The sequence below is a fragment of the Battus philenor genome, unplaced genomic scaffold (assembly GCF_028537555.1).
Source record: "Battus philenor isolate CCGP_79_NKW_IND1 unplaced genomic scaffold, ilBatPhil1.0.hap1 SCAF_11, whole genome shotgun sequence".
Taxonomy (NCBI): domain Eukaryota; kingdom Metazoa; phylum Arthropoda; class Insecta; order Lepidoptera; family Papilionidae; genus Battus; species Battus philenor.
The window spans coordinates 8,734,368-8,750,162 of NW_027181673.1; positions in this window are offsets into that span (position 1 = coordinate 8,734,368).

A 15,795-nucleotide genomic window follows, 5' to 3' on the forward strand; every position below is an offset into this window, starting at 1 on the left:
ACTGTGAAGGAGAGGAAGATGTCTCTGCTTTTACTTCTGTAACGGAGGAGGGAGTACCCTTATTGCAATGTGCTCCTCTCCATCTCTTCTGTGATTAAGCGTAATTATCAGTGGCAATGAATAATTTTCCTTCATAGTTGAGTTATGGTTGGCGGTGGAGTCAATGACCAGCTCCGCCGTAGGAGGGTGAAAAAGGCCTGTACTTGAGAGTACTCGTTCTTTTTATCCACGTAAACTTTGAGTGAAATACTCAGGGCAGTCGTGCCCACGTCAGGTGACGAGGCCGGGAAGTAAGTTGCGGTGTCTTGGGGGGAGTGAAAAATTTTAGCCTCGAAAATGTGGCCACCATATAGCGGATGACAGAGGAACATTTTTAGTGTTTTAATTGGTGGATCTCCGACAATACTTGCTCTGGAAAGGCGAGTATGCAAAGGCATTTTTTATGTAAAACAAAAACAAAGATTGGTAGTGTATTTGTGACATAGCAGGGTGTAAACTTGTTAGTCAATGTTGTGTAATAATTAAAAAAAATACTGCATATAATTTTTGTGTAATCGATTAACATGTTCGTCTTTGATAAGTTCTATTAAAAGATTACCGGACGAAGTTATGTACTGAAATTGTATATACACAAGTATTTAGTAATGTAATGGTACTTTATTGGCATTAAAATATCAACATCATTATCGATTCATTCCATCTTTATCTTGATAGTGCTAATCGTTTTCGCGAATTGAATTCACAAAGCAATTGGTGTGGGTAATTGATCACAGCGCCATCTTTGCAGTTAATTTTAAGCGATGTAATGAGTATTGTTCGAATAGATAATTTAAGAAATTTCGATCGTCACTCCGTGTTGCGTTAGCCGAAGCGATCTTAGAGCTCAGGGGCAGACTTCGGCGAAATTACTATTCTTACATAAAATTCCATCAACTTTATTTTAATAATTATTTCAATATCAAAATTTTAAATTGCAGTTAGTTACATATTGTGAGCACACTATCGTTTGCGTACGATAAAGATATTACTTTACTTTACCTTGTTCTTTAGGATCCGAAGTAAAATTTTCTGTGCTCCTGTGATAGTCACATAATTCCCAAAAACATTTGACATAATTCTCAGTGTAACATTCGAATTCATCCTCTGCTTTGAAATTTGCAAGTCTGCGCAATGATGGCTTAAAACAGTCAATGCATTTTAATGAAGTTGGGTGAACATACATAGTAAATAACAGTAGCACAAAAAATTTTTGTTTCAATTTTCACTTGTAATTTTATAAATACCGGTAATCTTATAAATTTACCTGTCAACCAATTTTGGTTTGTTTAACAGGTCAGCCAGTATTATGTATATTGTATGAAGTTTTAATAGGTAACTGTATAATTTTTAAGTGGTGAACTTCGCAATGTATGGTAATGGTAATGCATTCACAATGGTTTTCATGATTATTGTGATTATAATTGTTAGTTTATAAATTTGTTATTCGTCGAATATGGGCGCTCTATGATTTTACAATATTGCAACATAATTTTTTTTCTGTTAAAAATTGTCATACTCCAGAGAGTACACATTTTTAACAAGTACCATTTTTAGTATAGAAATATTCCAAAAAATACATCTAACAATTTTATAAAAGTGCATTCACAAAAGCTTTTAGCTGAAATTGGTGTTTCTATTGAAAACTTAAATCGTACGAATTCGTCGTCAGCTAGTCGCTTGGAACTTAAAGGGCTGTATACAATATCGTACGGTAGAGCTAACTGCTGATTCGAACATCCAATGAATAGCTTCGCCAAATACAAAGAGACGGTTGGAATATTGAAGCTTCTGCGTAGTTCGAGCGTTTAAATGAAAGCTACAGGCAATACGGCTAAATTAAAAATTTTAATGTAACTTTTCAGGACGTTTGGTCATGTTTTTTTAACATCGGTAGGCAAGCACGTGTTTCTTTATTTATGATTATCTTCTAAACTAAATTGACGGAACATATGCACAATAACATACATATATGTCATCAAACCAGTACAAAAATAATAACCAATGATTATCCCTAAAATTCAATGTAATGATAAAATTTTAGTCGGGTATAATAAAGTGGCTTTACTTTTAATCCAAACATATTGAAAAAAAATCAATATAAGGATAAAGTTAGGACATCAGCATACCTTTGTTCTTAGGTTTTTTTTTAATGATAAATAGGAGCTATTTTTACCGGAGCGAAATTAAATATTGTTTAAAATTTTTGCGTCCAAATTTTTCTTGTAGCAATAGACGTTTCTGCTGCCTTTGCGTACCGTTAAAAACGTGTTAATTACTCAATATTAACCAGTGCGTAAGTGCAGATTGCAAGTATTCTTTTACAATACACGACATGGGTCTAGGTGTTGTATTCATATCCATGTAAAATATTTTTCTTCACTGCTATGATTGCCTTTTTCGTACGAAGATTACGTGGAAGGTCAGATCTCTTCCTTTCACAAACAGAGGAGGTATCATAGTATTAATAGCCAAGTACAGTAACATAACTTTAAAATATAATAACAGGTTGTCAAATATCTCCCTTCCGCTTTTTTGCTCTTTATTCAATGCTTTATAAAAAGTGTTACAGTGATCGGATTTAGTTCAAATATGCGCCGTTTTGTTCGATAATCTGTTTCCATCTAGACGGCAACTTCATAATACCTCCCTCGTAGAAGCCCCCCTCCTTATTTGGGAAGACCTCGGACAGCCACTTTCCACAAACCTCTTTTGAGTTCAACTTTACACCACCAATGGACAGGAACAGGTGGTAATCACTTGGCTCTATGTCCGGGCTATATGTTGGATGTGATAAAACCTCCCATCCGAGCTCCCGTAGCTTCTGACGAGTCATCGACGAAATGTGTGGTCTGGCGTTGTCCTGGTGGAACACTACACCCTTCCTGTTGGCCAATTCTGGACGCTTCTGGTCGATCGCCTGCTTCAAGCGGTCCAGTTGTTCGCAGTAGATGGTAGAATTAAGCGTCTGGCCATATGGGAGCAGCTCATAGTGGATGATTCCCTTCCAATCCCACCAAACACACAGCAAAACCTTCCTGGCCGTCAATCCCGGCTTGGCCACTGTTTGGGACGATTCACCGGCCTTCGACCACGACCGTTTTCGCTGGATATTGTCGTATATGATCCATTTTTCGTCGCCAGTCACCATCTGCTTCAAGAATGGGTCGAGTTCGTTCCGTTTCAGCAGCATATCGCAGACGTTGATTCGGTCCAGAAGGTTTTTTTGCGTCAAATCATGCGGCACCCAAACATCTAGCTTTTTTTTGTATCCAGCCTTCTGCAGATGGTTTAAAATGGTTTGGTGACTAACTCCCATCTCCTGGGCGATGTCACGAGATGCCACATGCCGGTCTAACTCGATGTAGTCCATGATTTGATCGGTATTTGTCGTCACAGGTCTTCCGCCGGCTGGCTTATCCATGGTGTCGTTTTCGCCGGCTCTGAATCGTCGAAACCATTCCTCCGCGGTTCGAAGTGATAGAGTACCATCCCCCAAAACACCATTAATCTCACGGAACGTTTCTCTAGCGGATTTACCTTTAACGAAGGAAAACTTTAAAATAGCGCGAATTTCGGCGTTAGTGAACTCCATGTTTACACGTCTATAACTGTTGAACGCAATATCCAAACTAATCATGCATAGCGTCGTTTTGTAGGTTATGTCAAGACCTTTCAAATTATGTATAGTATTGCCAGATACGAGCTCTGTAGCGCTTTGTACATAGCTGCGAAATTCAAAAGACAAAAAGGCGGAAGGGAGATATTTGACAACTTTTTATATACTTATATATCAAGTGGAATGAGAATTTTAAAAACTATTTGATTCCGTACCTATTTTATGTAATATTTCAGAAATTAACACCCCATCCGGTTTTTACTTCCCAAATTTTTTAACACACATTGGCGCGAAAATGAGAAAACGTTTATATAAGGTCAAGAAGTTTTAAATTGAAATCTAGCATTATGTTTTTTATTGTAACTGTATTTATGGCCAGACTAAGCAATATTTGCGTTATGGATTTTTGCATTACTGTTAAAAACATTAAGAGACGACTTTTTTTTCTTTAGCAATAATAAATATTTTCGCCTCAAAATAAATTTCTTTTCTATTGTGTTCGTTTAATTAATATCCTGTTTTAATTCGTATTAATTACCTGTCTATAGCAAACCAAAGAAATTTCGGTGATTACTTTTCAACCACAATTCGTGTTTTTGTTGCATGTTGTTATGAAAACATCAATCCAATGGAGCGACTTTTGAGTTCTATTTTGTGGTCTAATGAAGCGGAGCTATGCTAGTAATTATAAACAAGTTTTACCATGAACAGCTAGGCTGGGTTGGGGAAGAATCAAAACATTTCACTGAACAATACTGTATTGGTGTTTCATTTAACCTTTTATTCTGATATGATTCCCTTAATTTTTTAGAATAGAATTAAATAATTATTGATAGTTGTAAATAGTTAGTTATATAATATGACAAATATTTAATTATTCATCGTATTCATGTAAATTCAGTAAATTAAAAAAAAAACTCTATTTCGTATACGACAGATTACACCTTTTTTATGTCATACGTAAAATAAACTTGCATTGATAGTTTACATACGTAAAATATTTTTTTAATAAACTAAATTTATAATGGTGTTTAATTTTGATACGATGGACATGTAATAGTAAGCTGACTTACTAACATAAATCATAAGTTTTGAGTTTTATACATCATATCTATAACGATAAGTCTTCGACAAACGATTTTTAACAGAAAACCTTTACTGCATAAGAGCAACGGTATTGGAATAGAAAATAGAATATTGTCATATATTTCACAGTGCAAAAGTAAATTAATAGTAAAGTAAAACAATAATCGAATCTAAAATTACATCTCTGGTTTACATTACGCAAAATTATAATCATAATTTGCTTATGAAGATGAAATGTCAACAATTTTTGTTACATATAAACAAAATGGTTCATCGTTTATTTTAATGTACTGATAATCTGTATTTCAGGTAATAAAATGATTAATCGTATTACTAAAATAGATTTTAAGATGCGGTGTATAAGAAAAAATGCTTGTAGCGCATTTTAAAGTTATTGTTTCTCTGTTAATTACGTGTTGACTTTTTTAAATGTATCTTCAGTTTAAATACAAAATAACAGAGAATCGCTCAGCCTTACTTATGTGTGGTAAGTTTATTAAGCTTAGCAATTTTCTTAATTATGTAGTTGTTTCTCGCACGAGACTATGAATTTGTTGATGGCAAATAATGTTAATGAGAAGTGCCCCAGGTGCATGGTTTATTTAATTACTACTTACCCCACCTTGCATCTCATGCCTTATCGAAATTTTTGTTTATTAAAGTAGGGTTAAGTAGATTTATTTATTTGATAACAGATATTATAAAATTAACTAGTCTAAGAAATTTTCTATTAGGGTTTTGTTGTACAAAGCACGTTTCATTATTTTATACATTAAACCAAAACATTGCATAACCTAAACGTTCAATTTAAACAGGTAGCAGTGCGGTGCCTAAATTCATTTTCCCACGTTGTAATTGTGCGGGAAATGAATAGGAACATGCTTTTGGTGTTCCCGTAAAGTTAATGTTAACATTACATACGTTTAAATTAGTTTTTGAAACTTTATAAGTTTAAATACCGTTGAATCAGATCAAAATTAAATAGTTATTTCTGAAAAGTACAAATATAAGAATAAATTGACTTTAAATAACATTTTGTTTGCGCATACATAAACCGATCACATCTTTATATATAACTCCCTGCGTACAATGTCTATAGGTGTATTAATTTCGCTTTGAGACCAATTAGCTTGTAGGCAAACACCCTTTGTACTTTGTGGCCGGCGCACAAACAAGCGTCGGTACCATTATTGCACCACGACGTACCGCCGGTCTCTGTCTGGACGGGTTGGTATTATATTGTTTAAAGATATAGTATATACCTTCACAAAACTTCTGTTACGTTGGTAACTGGATTTATTCCACTAATTTATTTATTTATTTATTGCGATTTGCGGCGATTGAATTATGGTCCGTGAATTTTTTTCAAAAAAGAGTTCAGTGCCTACATGAGAAACATTCAGTGATAGGCAATAAATAATGAATCGAACCGACTGCTTTGTTTACGTGGTCATAATGAATTATTTGCTCTTCTTCTACTACTTTACAAAAGTAAAGTAGTAGAAAAAGAGCAAATAATTCATCAATAATTCATCCACTAACTTCTTTTTCTTCTTTTTTTACTCCGAATCTTCTGATCGCTTGCGAAGTGGTCTTACGTGATCGTCGATCTAGCGTGGTTTTTGTTGAGGTCCCTATCAGTGACTTTTCATACCTTAACATACCTAATGAGGTCACCTCGCTTCGAAAGCAACCAGTTCAGTTCTGGGTGGACAAGTGTAATAACAAAGTGTGAAGTAACGTATCTAATGTTCATTATAGCACATATTCAACTTAATGTTTATTTAATTTCTTTTCTCGGTATTTCTGTCCATATATGAATGGATTATTTACGCCTGGTCTTGTAGATAGTGATTTATATTATTCAATGAAAAAAATAAATTCGCAAATAAATGCTTATGCTTTTAAAAATAGTATTGCGCTTGTTAGCTTCGTTAATCTTTGAATGTAGCGCTTTTGTTAATTCATAGATATTACTTTGAAAAAAAGAGAATATTTGATTATAAAATCGAGTAGGAAATATTAAAGATTTCTTTACTTATTAAAGTTTTACGTGATACTTGTACCTTTTATATAATGGATCGTAGTTGACTAAGGTGTCGTGAAAGTCAAGTCTACCGCGTGCGTTCTATTAAGGCTATTGTATGGTTAGCCATAATTACACTTGAAAGTGCTCGTCCAAGCAGATACTGGGTCTGTCTGTAATTACCGCTAGAGAATCGTTCTCTTTACTATTGTCCTCGTGGCCTCAGCGATTGCCATAATTACGATATTTTCAATTGACCATGCAGATCATCTATTGTTTCGTAGTCATTCAAGTTACATTTATATTGATTTAACTAGTTTCTCTAATCCGCGCGGTCACATTACAAGTACTATAAAACATTTTACCCAAGTAAAATTGTTTTTACAATGTATTGTTTAAAATTACTTGATATCTAACTAGAAGTTAGATTATGAGATTTTGTTACAGACTCATTTGGTATCGTATCGTATATGTCGTAAGTTTCTAAAGACTTAATAAAGTATATATAAAAGTTAATATTGAAATGAGATGGACCCTAAAAGGTCACATTTTTTAACCTGACTTACACTGCTACAGTTTGACGAGGCAGGGCACATCTGTTTTCCTTAAACCTCTTTTATAGGTAGTAAAACTCGAGAACTCCTATGGGAGACTAGATCCGTTCAATTATACTATGGCTTGGGATGTCACCCGACACTCGTTCAGCATCCGACTCAAGGGTTCCCTTGAAAGACGAAACTTGACTTGATCGGTTGATGGTGCTTGGTTAACATTGCTACTACTTCGGAAAGCGTTAGTGCTGGGGGAATAAGTGGCAGAAGAAACTGAAGTAACATTAGAAGGGTAACAATGGTCTCTAATATGATCGGGGGTCAGGTCCGTATGCGATCCGACCTCGCTGACGGGGCCGGTCGGTTTTCGAATAGCTGAGAATTACTTTGTACGAGTATGTAACTCGTCTTAATGTCGTCTCGTCGTCCGGAGATTTAAATACGTGTCTTATTCTCGGGACGGATGGGACCGTGTGAAACGACCAGGATTGGAGGGATTGTTTTGTCGGAAGCGGCACCTATATACAATTAACGAATTTCATACTTTTAAAATAGAATGCGTTAATCTATTGTTTATAAAAAAAATTAAACGTTACCAATCATTTATTTTACTTCATGTACAAACATCTCTGTACAGTCCAGTTTATTGACGGTTTGTTATAGCCAAGTCAATATTGCACGTACCGATAACCCTATAGAGAATACATGGGTGTCGATTTGATGTATGGAAGATTTATTTTGTATATGTTCTCACTGTAACTGACTTTAAATAACGGGATACAGTTCGTTAACTTTGTTTATATTCAATTTAGGTTAAAATGAACGATGCGAAAAAATATGTTATATATGCTATTTTACAGACACAAATAGCTTACAGAAATAAGAGATAAATTTCGCGGAAGAATGAAAGTAACCGATATAGCAAAGCTGATTAACAATTTAAAGCTGCAGAATAAGTCCACTGTTGCTCTAAGGTTCTGGAGTGGACGTCCACCCACAAGGTGGATAAATGATTTTGTTAAGGCCATCGGAAGACGTTGCATTCAAGCCCCAGCGGGAAATCTATAGGGAACGCCTATGTCCAGACGTCATTCGCCTGAAAAAATGTTAGAAATTGCACTGGTCGGTTTTTATTACAGCTATGTTCTTACATTGTTCATTACAAATTTTCTCAAGGAACAGAATTGACTTTCTTTGTCGTCATTATATTGTTTAATAAATGTTGTTACATTTATATAATTTACTTGTCGTGAACATCATAATCATTTCAGCCGAAAGATGTTCACTGTTAAACATAGACCTCTCGGATAAATTTCCAACAGGGCAAGTTGGCAGCGACCTGCATCCAGCGTCTTCCGATATTATTTATTCATATTCTAATATTATTGTGACAACTTGACGGCAAAAGCAGTCTATGATTTTATTTTTAAATGAAGCATATACAGTCTATAGTTTTTAAATAACGTAAATATGAAATTTTAATGAAAGTTAGGTAAAATAACACCAACCCTTGATTTGAGTAAACTAAATTATTACATCAAATTAGAGCTAATATGAGTTACTTGGTAATAAATAATAAATACTTTTGTGTATATCTTTTTATTAATGGTAGTTATGCGAAAATAAAAAATATGCGAAAATATAGTGCAGTATGTACATAAACATTTACTGGTAGTTCTAATGATGTCTTTAGTTTTTCAATAAATTTGTTTCCATTTACCTTTAAAACGTTTACTTTTAAAAGAGTCGTCAAATTAAATTTCGTGTGGCGCCCGCGCTCCGACGTACCGTTTGTAAAACTTTTGTTGATTTTTGTCATGAAATTTATTGATGCAGTTTGTTTTCTTAATTAGTAATATTTTATAGTCCGATCATTAATTATATAATAAAAGTAAGTTAAAATTAAAGACTTCTGTAATTGTCAAAAAGAAATTAAAACCAATACGGAATTTCACGTAAATTTGTCTTTTTTTAACCATAATTTGTAGTGCAACTCTTTTTTTAAACTTGTTATATACAAGCAAGTTGATTATAAAACGTCACTTATATGAAAATATTTGATTATTAAAATTACTATCTGAACATAGAAGTGACTCATACGTGTACCTGGGACAAACAGTCAAACCAGTTAAACCGTCGAATCCAATTCGGCGGGGTACCGTTGGGGGAACTGCATAATATCGACACATTCAATATCCCCTAGTTCAATTAAGACTTAGATCCACGAGCAATTACTTCCATGTTCTGCGAGTGATGACTCGCGGCAAAGAAACGAGGACTCTAACTTCAGGCCTCATTAGCAAGCCTTATTATGCGACTGTGTCGCTCATCGAACAATGGAGAGGACTATACTCGGAATTTTTTTGCGAGATGGAATAAAAAATGTGGAGATCCATAGACGAATAAAAGTTACTGACATAGCTCAACAGATTTGCAGTTCGAAATGACAGTGGACACGCCATATAGCGCGCAGAACTGATGGCTGCTGGGGCTTTGAGGTTTTGGAATGGAGACCGTAGATCAGAAAGCACGGCGTACTATGTCCATCCACAAGATTCAGACGACCTTGTTAAGGTTATGGGAAGACGTTAGATTGTCAAAAATATATATCGAGGCTATATCCACCGCTGGACGTCATACGGCTAAAATAATGATGATGTAAATATTTAGGTATGAGGTTCAGTTAACATTTACTCGATAAGAAAAAGTGTCATTAAAATTACGTAATTATGTTAATGTTGACAATGTCATTTCGATTGGTTGAGGCGTAATAAAAGTGGCCTTTCGGAGATTGAAAGCAATGTACGATATACGTATGGACATTTTTACATAATTTATAATCTTTTTTTACAATGGATGCGCCTACACAACACGCTTCTGAAAGGTACTTCAAATTTGCACATAAAACTCAATTTTGGAAGCATTCTTTCACATCTGACGCGCATGAATATGGAGAAATGATGACGTATTAATATGTATGAACGTTGCTTGAACGCTAAAATGGATAGAGACCTGACAGTTGTTTTAGATTGTGCCAAATTTTTTCTGTTTTAAGTACGATATTAAATCAAGCAGCTGCCGTCGAGTTTATTTTGTCGCATTGATTAAACATTTCTTTACTATTTCGAATGAACGTTTTCTAAATGGGTTTATATTGGTTTCTACATGGGTTATAACGACTTTTTGAACAATTCGTGTTAATACACGTGACGGATATAGAACATCGGAATAGAACAGGTTAGCGGAAGTACAATTTAATAAAAAGAAATAATTGGATGGCAATATAACATTAACAGTTGATAAGTAATTTCATATTTATCAATTGATTATTCGGAGAATTTCGCTAAAGTTATAATAATAAAATACAATGAAATAGAACGAAATCTACATTTTTTTAATATAATTACATGACTAATAAAAATTTATTCTCCAAAAAGGTATCCTATTTACACCATTTGAATAATATATAAATAATTATAAATAAAAAGAAGTCTTCCATTTATTTACTTTTATGTTTAGTGTTTTAAATGAAATAAAGGATTAACGAACGTAATTGTAACAATATAAATATAAATGAATGTATAATGACTATGTGGGATTTATTCGTTAATTAATTTTACTAAACACTTAGATTTATTTACATTGACCACTTGAGTATGTCATAACAAAATGACAGAAGACTCTAATTTGATAGAAACTCGGATTAGTATTTGCCTCCTTGAGCCCTGATCTCAGAACAAGTCACAACAAACTCGGAGGGGTTTTTTTGTGGTTATTTTTACTATATCTTTAATACAGTGGCATAGCAATTCATTCCCAAACTTTATCGCTTAAAATAACCATCACAGTAAAATATCATTTTTTTAAAAAAAGCGTTTGTTTAATTTGTTGAAAAACAACTTCAACACATTACAGGCGCATTTAGACACCGAGAAGTCTGATTGTATCTTCTAATTGTTACAAACATTTAAAATTTTTCGTATTAATAAAATATTCCATTATTGGTTTACAAAAGTACTTTGGTATATAATAAAAACAGCGACGAGCATTTCTTACTACTGTTGTATCGATAACATAAAAATGAATATTCAATTAAAAATATAAAATGTGAATTAAAATAAGCTTATTTTCCATTCATGTCTCCTAAGTTTGGTTATTGAATTGTATCCTCTAGATACAATATTTATATTGGATTTCTCAGTTTAACAATAATTAATCTTTTTTACTTAGAAAATAATGCGACCTTGTTAAATATATTATGTTTATTCCATATTTTAATGACGTAATTTTAGTATGGCTTTACTATTTCGATTACTTTTAATGCTGTGATAGATAGTAGCTTTTGGATTGACTTCGTACATAAATTAATTGGATATCCAAACTGAAATATTTAGCTGTAGTCAATAGCTACAGTTCAATCCCTATCCGTTACGACATTCAAATAACATTCATACATATTAATAGATCTTTGTATCCCTCTGTTCCAAATAGGCGGTTGTAATTGAATGTAAAACCAACTTTAAAATTTTGAGATAAATTTTGCGCTTTGTCACAACTGAAAATTATGTCTATGAAGACTTAATGTAGATATATTTACAAACCAAATGTGATTATTTTTATACGAAATAAAATTATTAGTGTGATATATTTATCATAAGTATTCTATAATTTAATATGTTTGTACATCGGATTTCCAATTTCTTATATCACTCGATGACCGCTAATTTTTCGTAGTTAACCTTGTCCATCCAATGGTTGTCTGAAAGGAATAACTGTTTGCGATAAGACCGCTCTTCGTTCTTTATCTTTTGCTATTTTTTTATTACTTTTCATTACCTATTCAATTTGCAAAAAAGTAAATAAATATATATTAAAAGTAAATATATTTTTAATTATTTTTAACTCTCAAAGGATTTCATGGGTTAGATAAAGGTCATTAGCTATTATAAACGAGGTGACCTGTGTGAAAACTTTGATAAAAATTTAACGAGGTTTATGTTACAGACATAGTTATATCACCGAAATAATAAGTTTATGTAATGGATAGTCTTATTATATAGTGTTAATAATAATTCTCTAGAGAATGGATTGTTTATATTTTGAAATTAGCGGCCATGAAGCATTCGAACATAGAAACTGCTTACTAGATTTATTTTCTATCACGCTGATTGCAGAAGTGTCGCCCATGGGACAAGTTGTCGCACTTGCTCCCCTCCCTTTCGTTAGTATACCCCATTTGATGATAATCGATTTCGCGTCTACAATATTAAAAACTTGGTATTACTTTTGACTTACGTTATTGGTCATATATCAATTAGGTAAAGTTTCACTTTACATAAATATTTATAATCATATTACTCCTACATTATCAATTTGATAAAGATTAATATTTAATGTTATATCAATATACACTTAAAATGTTAAGTTAATCATATTTACTGTTTGATAAATTATTACCAATTTTTACCAATGTACTGCCGGGTTTTACAAAATTCCATCCTCAATGGTGTTGAAGGGGCGGTCGTTAAATCTGTGAAGGCGAGAGATAGCTAGTTTTATATATAACATAATCTTTAGTACGTATAAAAACGAATATTTAAAATAAATAAATCAATACAATTTTCACGTAAAGAAAGCAAAATTATTAATCTTTGAATTACGAGTACATAACATAACTTTAGTGTCTTATTAAGTTACGAATTAAGGTTTATTGAGCTGGCATCAATATAATAGTTTAGCAAATATATACCAGGCTGGCATAAATTTTTATTGTGTAGTTAAAACTAAATTGAAGTAATACACCAAATTTGTAAACTTTTTACTGGTCGCTTTGAAGACATTGCGCTTGGAAACCTTCAGTTACTATTGAATTAAATTTAGAACATACATTATGTCTTACATACAAATGAATCTATAATGAGGAGGAAATAGCAGAAAAAGTTTTTTATATTACAATTTTGAGAATCTATACTGATTGCACAAAGGGTCCTCGTGGGACGAAATTATAGTCACGTTTACGGGGACTGTCGAATTCGTTAGTAGTGCGTCTTTCGAACATCAATCTTTACGTCAATAAATTTGCACCATTTTTTTTTAAATCTACTGCTGAAGCTGACTTAAAACTTTTAAACTGCAGGCGCATTACAAAATCTTACTTTTAAGTGAATTATAAGTAATATTTATTACATGCATATATATTAAAATATATTACAATATATAAATAATACATATTACATTATATTACAATAATATTTATTAAAATATTAAATTAAATTACTTTATTCAAAGGGTCACCAGTTACTATTTTGTTTTCTGATACTACTACAATTTTTTTTGCAATGAATACGATGAAGTATATAAGTACCTATTGATAACTGATGAATTTTAGAAGAAAAACAAAATAAATGTTCCTAAGAACTGGATTATAATTATTTCTATGGGCAATGAATACGCTTTTATAGAAGAATCCACGGTAATGTTCAGAAAGCTATTAAAGAAGGTTACTTCCCAAATGTACAGTGTCTTAATCCTTAGCACGCAGTAGATTTCGTAGTGATAGCACACTTTGGGAAGGATTTACTCGCCTCCAGGTTATTTTAATAATTATTAAATATATAATTTTATATTGTTTCAAGAAATATACAGAACAACTCAATGAGTTTCTTCGTCTTATTCTCAGGTCTGAGGCATATAAATCTTACAATAATGCATGTAATAAAAAAATTGTATAAAATGACATTTGAAAGTGAAAGATATCCTCTAGCAGAAAAAAACAAATGAATTGCTATAGTGTGAACAGAACCATAGCCAGACGATCTCGAAAACTGGATAGGGTTGGGATTCCCAAGAGAACAAATTAGAGTCCTAATTCATAGACTCCCCACTAACCAATACGCAACGCATAAATATTTCTAGCACTATACCCATCCAACATTTTTCTAGTTTAGTATGTGATTGAGAGTAATTTTAAGATAAAGTTAAAACATGAATGTTTACTTATGTTTATTCCTGATATAGGAAAATCATACAAAAACGGCTAAAAATATTTTTTTATTTATTGTAATTAACGGAATTATTAATTTAATAATTTATCGTAAAAAATATAGGACGAACAAATTGCGAACATAAATATAATTCGAAAATTAAAATCTTTGTTGTAAAATTCCCCATGTTCTTTGTTAGAATATTTCAGAGTTACCAGGGTTATAAGTCATAATTTTTTTTTTAAATTTAAATCCTAATTAAATTTCAATTGCATCGATGTTATGAATATATGCTAAATTATTGTTAAGCGAAGAAATATTTTCTAGAAATTCAATTTGCATTCCATGCTTAAGCAAATTTGACATATACAATATATTGATTTTCTGTATAATTAAGAAAAAACTTGCTCCGGATGAGGATCGAACTTACGACCTTAAAATTATGAGACTTACGCGATGCTCAAAATATATGAAAATTAAACATTATTTACCAAGTAATAAGCACTGTGTTTTAAATCCTTTTTTATACTTATTTCCTGATATATACATTCAGAGACATTACTACATACACAAACTATTATTTAACTGAATTTGGTAGCAGAACTAAAATACAAGACTCAGCTCAGCTGTTATATCTAATCCTTAAATGAACTTCCTTAAATATCTTACTACTTGCTTAGTATTTTCCGTATCCCATAAATCTGTCTATATTCTCTTTATTGCTAACTACCTCATTAAAAAAATGTTATTATACTTTTGCAGAGGGCTATTATCAGCTTACATGATGTAGATGACCTCTTTAAATTAAATTTCTCTTCACTTTATAATAATTGCATAAAAAAGATATAAAGAAAAGAAATCGTCGTCGTTGTCGTTTCTGCTCATAGACGCCCAAATATATCCAAATATAAATATACGTAAAAAAAATACAATATTTAGCCACTTCTGTACATGCAGTGGCAGTCGTGCAACAAAGTGCACCGCCCGCCAGCCCGCTGACAAATGCGCATGCGCCCAACAATGTGAACTACACAATTGCCACCGTCAAATCACTCAACACGTGTTTCACCCCTTCACGGGGCATCTTCAGGAGTTATGTTACATCGATTAGTGCCAAACACAGAGATATATATAAGATATATATAAATATACGATAATCGTCACGCTTGACAAAAGGGTTGGCTATCACAGTATGGTATTATAGTATGCAGAGGCCGGTGCTGCCCAACTTCTGGAAACTACATTGTTAGCGGTGGCAACTTTATATTAATGCACAGAGTGTGAATTATATAATTTTATCCCGGGAAACGTACCCGCGGCATACGATTGTAAGTCACAGTCTTCTACGGCAGGACTACCACTGTTCAAGAACGAAATTAATTACATAATATCTCAGTAAGCGAATACTGTGAAATGAATTACGTTGCCTAATAATGATAAATTTATTTAATTTATAATGAAAATAAATGTTGCGTCAGGCTTTACAAAGACTAT